Source organism: Limulus polyphemus, unplaced genomic scaffold (assembly GCF_000517525.1).
Source record: "Limulus polyphemus unplaced genomic scaffold, Limulus_polyphemus-2.1.2 Scaffold37, whole genome shotgun sequence".
Taxonomy (NCBI): domain Eukaryota; kingdom Metazoa; phylum Arthropoda; class Merostomata; order Xiphosura; family Limulidae; genus Limulus; species Limulus polyphemus.
Genome location: NW_013665647.1, coordinates 1273197 through 1280676, shown reverse-complemented (window position 1 = coordinate 1280676; position 7480 = coordinate 1273197). Strand labels below are relative to the sequence as shown.

Genomic DNA, 7480 nt, shown 5'->3' with positions numbered 1-7480 from the left:
AGTTGGCGGTGGGTGGTGATGACTAGCTGCTTTCCTTCTAGTCTCACACTGCTAAATTAGAGACGGCTAGCGCAGATAGCCCTCGTGTAGCTTTGCGCGAAATCCGTAACAAACAAACAATGCATGTATTCTGTGCAGGACAAGTAGAGGATAATAATATCTGTATTCAAAAGTTTAACAGTTATATATCCAAATATATTATACAGATGCAATAACAAAGTTCTGTAAATAATGGATATATAAGTCAAAATAAGATATTTGTCAATCAACAACTCACTACTTTACATAAGATAAACTGTTCTCACAAACAATATCACAATTCTCCACTTTGCTATGTGTTCGTTTAGTATATACCTTCCAGAGTATCGGGTTTTAGAAATGACTTGAATAGGTGAGTGGTCGAGCCCCAGGATTTACAAAATAAACGTATACGTCTCTCTATTTACTTAATCTCTATCTTTAATTATGCCATAAAGTAAACTGAACGTTGTATGGCTACAAGTCTTTCTTTTTTTTTCCGCTCCCTCGACTTATACTGTGCACCATTTGTTGGCTTAGAAACAGGGGTTTAATACTGTTTTAATAGCAGAACCCTATAGTGTTTCGAGTTTTCCTATATTGAAACACCGTTTAGACAAGTATTAATCTTCGTACAAAGCAGAAATTCAGACCTAGAATAACCACTGTCACTAAGCCGGTTGCTACTTCCCGTTTTTGCGTGCAGGTGGTCAGGGCTCTTTGTGCGTGTGACCGCTAACGTTTGCGATGTTTTTCTTAGCAGTTTAAAAGCCTGCAGAGGCCGCAGAAGAGAGGTTTACAATAATCCATATCACAAACGCTTATTAAAGAAACACGTGCTGTAGCAGTAGACCATTTCAACATCATAGGTAAAACCTAGAACGCACCCTTTTCGTCTGGTGGTGTTTATACAGTCCAAATAACGTCCTCCGTCGATTCAGAGGAAGCTTAAGGGTTCAAAACATTACAATTTGAAGTACGATCCCCGCGGTGGACACAACACAGATAGTCCGTTTTATAGTTTTGTGCTAAAGGAAAATATACAAAACCAAGTTCTTCGAAATGCATTTAAAATGGAATTCAAATTTCAAGATTAAAGTTTATTTTCAACTTTGATACAGTTTCTGAAAAAGTGTGTGTTAATGAAACTATGACTGATGTTACATTACTGCTTAACCTTCATATAACCGATTATCATTTACAAATACTTCATTTGTTACGATTATCATTTGAGGAGCGAACAGTTGTAACTCCATATCACAGGTTTTTCTTCTTAAAGCTAAATTAAAGTTTCTGGCAAAAAAAACAAAAAAAAAACACTTTTGCTTTGAGTTTGACTTTAGAATAAACAGAAGGAAAAACAAATAATATATTTTCATCAACAAGTAAACTCTGATTAAAGTATTTGCGATAATAAGTATTTGATTTGACTCTCAAAATTCAAATATAAAAATACCTTATAATAAAACCAAGCAATCAATCCCTAATATTTAATTCCCATCTTTAGAGTGGATGAACAGTGGGTGGTATAGCACTACTGACTGGCTGAGGACCTCTGGTAGGTATTTCAAAATTAAGGGCGGTGATAGTCAGCTTTAGTACATTTGCCATAAATGCAAAATTCAAATATAAAAATACCTTAGAAAAGTGTTAACGTGTATAAAAATCAAGCAATCAATCCCTAATATTTAATTCCCAGCTTTAGAGTGGCATACGTTTTCTTTGCAGCGAGGTTCATACTCTAGTATAACTTTAGTTCGCGAGGTTTAAGAAATATTACAAAACAAGTTGCTATATTTGATTATATGATGCCCAGTTTTTAAGGCTCACTACAAGTTACCAACAGATACATTTATATACTTTCAATTCATTAATGTTTACAATGAATTATTAAATGTGATAATCGTATTTCCTACAGTCCTAGGTTTCCTACATTTATTGTTCACAAACTCTCGTGAACAGTTCGCTATCATAAGTGAGTTTTTAATATTTGACAAACAAAAACAATTACGTCAGAAAACTTAATAATGGATATCGAAGCAGAATGGATAACGAAAATACGAAATTTAAGACATATTTCTCATACGAAGTATCGTAATCATATTTGCATAAAAGTATTTAAACGACGAGAATGGGATTCGAACCCACGTGGTCAGAGCCCAATATATTAGCAGTCTATCGCCTTAACCGCTCGGTCACCTCGTCTTATTAATGAGTCTCAAGTAAAGATTTTAAAACATTTAAACACACTATTAAAGTGTAATGTTAGATTAACACGTTATCCGTTTTTACTTCTGAAAACAAACTTTGTTTATTTGTTGTGCTAAACCTAAATTGATTTATCTTAGATTTGGTAACTCCATTCTTGACAATACAACACTTGTCGTTTTTAACTTTCCTAAAGAGAAGTTATTTTCTTTCATTCGGAAGCTGTTATACTGATGACGATCGTTGTTCGAAAACTAACTTACGTTGTATGTTTCTATGTGATTTACTTTAAATCTTTTATTTGTAGGTTTTGTTTTCTTGATAAGCACACACGTCAAACTGTGTCTGTTATTCTAAATCAAGCTTTCAATTCAAATAAAATACATTACTTGTACATATATAAATCATCTATTTGTTCACAATACTTCATTTTTAAGCTGTTACAGTTCACGTTTTATTTGTTTTTGTTATTCAATGACAGGTTCGTCTCAAGCTACAAAAGGGGACGAATGGGCGAAACAGCCAGATCAGAAACCTCTGAGGTTCACACATAACTACTTCTACTTTGGAACTGGCGATCTCAGCTGAAAGGCGACATTAACTATGAGTGTTAAAACACCCTCCCAGATGAAAATGCATATCGTGTTCAGCGGTATACCATGGCTCGAACCTTGGACCTTTTGATCCATAACTTGATACGCTAACCATTAAAAAGTTTTAGGTTGGCCTTTCTAAGAATGTCAAACGTTTGTTTGATAATATTTTGAAAACATCTCGGAAATCCTTTTTACAGTAAATTCATGGTGACTTTACTGTATCTAACATGGTGACTTTTGAAGAGGAACCAATTATCGAGGAGCTCATTTGTGAACTGTGTGCGCATCTAAATACCCATGGATATCAATATATATTATATTTACACTTTCCACACATCAATGTGTTGTCTGGAAAGCAAATACTCCATGTACAAAAGTTGTATATCTCTGCATATGTATATAAACATTTTCAAATGGTGTCCAGAAACCAGAACTTAGCGTATAGAAAGTTCTTGACATCAGGAGAACAGGTTAATTTGATAGGTTAGACCATTTCCGTGCAGTCATCCCTTATTGGTTAAACTTGTGAAACAGAAATAACGATAAATTGCACGAAACACCAGTGAGAACCTAATCGAGAGCTGCATCACAGAAAAGCAATAGTTTTTAGGCTAAGGGCCCTGCTAGCCCATATCATTACAATGGTCAATAAGAGACCAATTTTTATTAACTACAAGGCAGGTTGAAGTAAGTATAAACTGTAGTTTTCACTAATTCTTATTTTGTTCTCTAAATTCAATAAGTATTTGTAGAAAGATATCAGCACTTCTAAACAACATCATATCATTTATACTGATGAGAATTAAATATCAATTTACTTTCTTTAATAATAGAAATAATTATCTCAGAAACAAATATACTGAGTTTAAATGACATTATCAACGCTTATAAAAATCCTGTTTAGCATTTCATAAGAACGAATTTCTAAGTAAATTTTTCCCTTGGAACTACTTCCTCCAAGCTTTTGTGGAGGACAAGGCAATATTAATTCTCACATCTTGACAAACATTCCAAAAATCATTCACTGTAAGTTGATGTGACTCCCAAGACAACTTTAAGCACAACAAAAATCCATTGAAATGTATTGGAGTCACGAGGGATATATATAGTCGAATGGGATTGTTTTGTGTCCAGTTTTTTCACTTATTATTTTATAAGATCAGCTATTGCTTTCGAGATGTAGCTAGAAGTTTGTGAACTTTTGGCAGCTCATAATATTCTAAATACTTTGTTGTAGGAATTTTTCTATTTATGTTGGAGGACAATGGAAGAAACGTCAGTTTTTAAAATGATGTATCCTTTGGTTTTACATCTTTTAACAATCTCGCTAAAAGAGTATCCTTCCTCAGAAATGACTATGACTTGTTTCTCCCACTATAAGTCTTTGACCAGCATGACCAGGTGGTTAGGGCGCTCGACGCACGAGCTGAGGGTCGTGGGTTCGAATCCTGTTCCACCAAACATGCTCGCCCTTTCAGCCGTGGGAGCGTTATAATGTGACAGTCAATCCCACTGTTAATTAGTAAAAGAGTAGTCCAAGAGTTGGCGGTGGGTGGTGATGACTAGCTATCTTCTCTCTAGTCTTACACTGCTAAATTAGGGACGGCTAGTGCAGATGGCCCCCGTGTAGCTTTGCGCGAAATTCAGAAAACAAACAAACAAACAAATAGTCAGAAATTCGTTGTTAACCAAATAAGTAGGTGGTAAACATTTCACCCGTGGCGCCACAGTTCGAAACTTCTTCAGTACACTACTGTACTACAATATGCAAATTGTTCTTATTAAGTAGCGATTAACCTTCTTTACTTTACCTTTGTTGATAATACAAGTTGTTCGACTCACAATGCGATTTTGTTTTTATAATGACCCTGTTCTATAAGTTTTAAGAAGTAAAATATTTTACTTCTGACGCCTATCACCACACTAATATGCCCCTCACATCAAGTCCTGTCTTATAAAATATATTTAAAGACTTTATCTACCTAGTCTTCAAAAACGTCATGTGTATACTATAATGTATCGTAAATACTGCTCAGTGCATGATTCGAGCTTCCTAGTGGCTCAGCGGTAAGTCTCAGGGCTTATAACGTTTAAAACTGGTTTTCGTACACGTAGTAGGTACATCACATTTGGCTTGTTGTGTAGCTTTGCGCTCAACAATAAACAAACAAAAGAGCATGATTCGATTTAAGAAAACTTTGACGGATTTTTTTTAGTATCTTTACTACCAAGAGTGCTGATCACGCTTGAATTATAAGTATTAGTTAATTCTACGCGGATGTGCGGGCTTTTTATATACACAATGAACATATTGTTTAAAAATTATATTTATATTTATTTTTGCTGACTTTAATTAAATAACATTCTAAAAATATGACATAAAGCGTAAAGTTACTTAATCTATACAAAACAGCTAATTAGTAGATGTTATTTATTCATGTAAGTTATGCAAGAGTAATTGTTTGGAAAAGTGACTCAAATATATATAGTACTACCCTTTCTGACTGTGATCACCTTAGATATAGACGGAAGAATAGATAATACATATTATCTTAGTTTTAACAAACAGAACATTTGAACATTTTGAACCTAAAAAGGTTGTGTCAAACTAAAAAAATGTTGTTTTAGTCTTTAGGTGAAAACCTTCCTTCTTGTTTATCACTCCTAAATTCAACAAATAAGAAATCGTGTGACTAGCAGAAATCTCGTGACATAGGCTCTACTGTATTACGTTTAATAATGTGTCATCTGTTCCTTATACGTTTCCACATCCTTGATCAATCAGCACCCAACCTGACACAATGATGCAGGATGACATGAGGGGGGATCCCCATCTAATTTTATATCTAATTTTGGAAGAAAAACAAATCAGCACAACTTGAAACAGTGATACAGGATGACATGAGGAAGGTAATGAGGAGGTGGGGGGGTGGACTCCCCATTTAATTTCATATTGATAGAATTCTTGTAAACAGTATGTCTTACTTTTCAGTATTGGTACCTGTATGTATTGTTATTGCATTTTTAACGTTTATTATGATAAGAAAAAAATAGAAGCACAACTTATCCTTTGTTACGAACGAGTTTTTACTCACCCGTGGTACTCCAGCTAATGTATATATAAATGTGTGTATTTCTTCTATAAGTATTTGTATATACACACATATAAATTTGTTCTATATGTATATATGTTTTCCTATTCATAATTTGTCTTATACTCGTGATGTTTTTAGTTTGAATTTTTATTACTCATGTTTGAACAACAATGAAGTATTGACAATATTTGTGCACATGCAGACAACTATATTGCTTTCGTTCGAGTTATTAATCTATTAAACTTTATATTTATAACTTTTAGACACTATTCGATGAACGGTATGATGTGGAAGTTTAATTGATATTTAATTGAATTTCATCCAACAAGTCTGTTATTTTCAATTTATAAAATGATGTCCTTATACAATATTTTGACTGGTTTATACTCTATTTTGACTACTTGTTCTATTTTGCTCTGTTTTTTAGTTGAATGATCATAATTTTGAATGCTGATAAATATATATGAAAATATTAGTTATGGGAAGGTAAAACGGTACACGTAAGCATTTCACACAAACATCCATTTCACACTGAAAATGATGTAGATGGCACAAGACTCTTCTTCGTCTTAGGGCCTTACATGTTTAACTTACGTTTTTTTATGATAAAAGTGTCTTTATTGTAGGAAGTATAGAGATGCGGTGTTATTTCATTAGTACGATTTTACTACATCGACTTCACAACTGGTAGTTTCTTTTGGATGCAGGTGCTATGTTACCATGCCAACATCTCTGCTGTTACTAAACTAACAGATAAACACAATTATATGCCTTCCCATTAATTAAAATGATCCAAGAAAGACACGTATAAAAAATGAAGATAAACTTGTAGTAATTATTTGTATGCTCATAAAATATACGCTTGAAGAACAAATCAGAAAACGTAGAGAAAGTGTGCTGTCAACAGTAAGCCGTTAACAGTATGAATTTCATGAAGTTCACTTGTGAAAAGAATCAACTCCGATATGGATTAATATCAACTTATTAATATGAAAGCTTAAACAATTGTGTACATAATCACCAATCTTACGTGTAACGGTGTATTGACTAGCTAGTTACAAATAATGGTGTATTGATCAGCTAATTACAAATAACGATGTACTGACCAGCTAATTTCACTCAGAAATACACAGCGTGGTCACAAGTAAATAGACACCACCTTTTCAGAAAAAAATGAGATTTTTCAGTCATATTCACATGAATTGATATATTTATAAATTATTTAATATCTGGATACCATTTTCTTCCTGCCACTTTTGGGTGTTTCTAGCAGTGTGACACGGTGCTCCATCTTCCTGGAACAACGTTGTGTTCTTGTCCACGAAACCCGACGAATAAAGTGGCAAGAGTCCTTCCTCCAATATTTCGACGTATTTCGTAAAATTTATGTTGCCAACGCACTCCACTAAGCTCGATCTCCCACCAACCCAAACAGCTCCCCAAAACCATCACGCTGAAACCACCATGCTTCACAGTTGGCTGCAATCTTTCGAGCCAAAACTCTTGGTGGGGCATTCTCCAGACCCATATCCTTCCACTGTCCGAAAATTGAGCGAATCTTGA

At 34.1% G+C, this 7480-nt stretch overlaps 1 non-coding gene across 1 annotated transcript; it reads right to left on the bottom strand.

Moving 5' to 3' along the window:
• Positions 1 to 2141: 2141 nt before the first annotated feature.
• On the bottom strand, positions 2142 to 2223 carry Trnas-gcu. Its single transcript has one exon. It is a non-coding gene; the product is annotated as a tRNA-Ser (tRNA).
• Positions 2224 to 7480: the final 5257 nt, after the last annotated feature.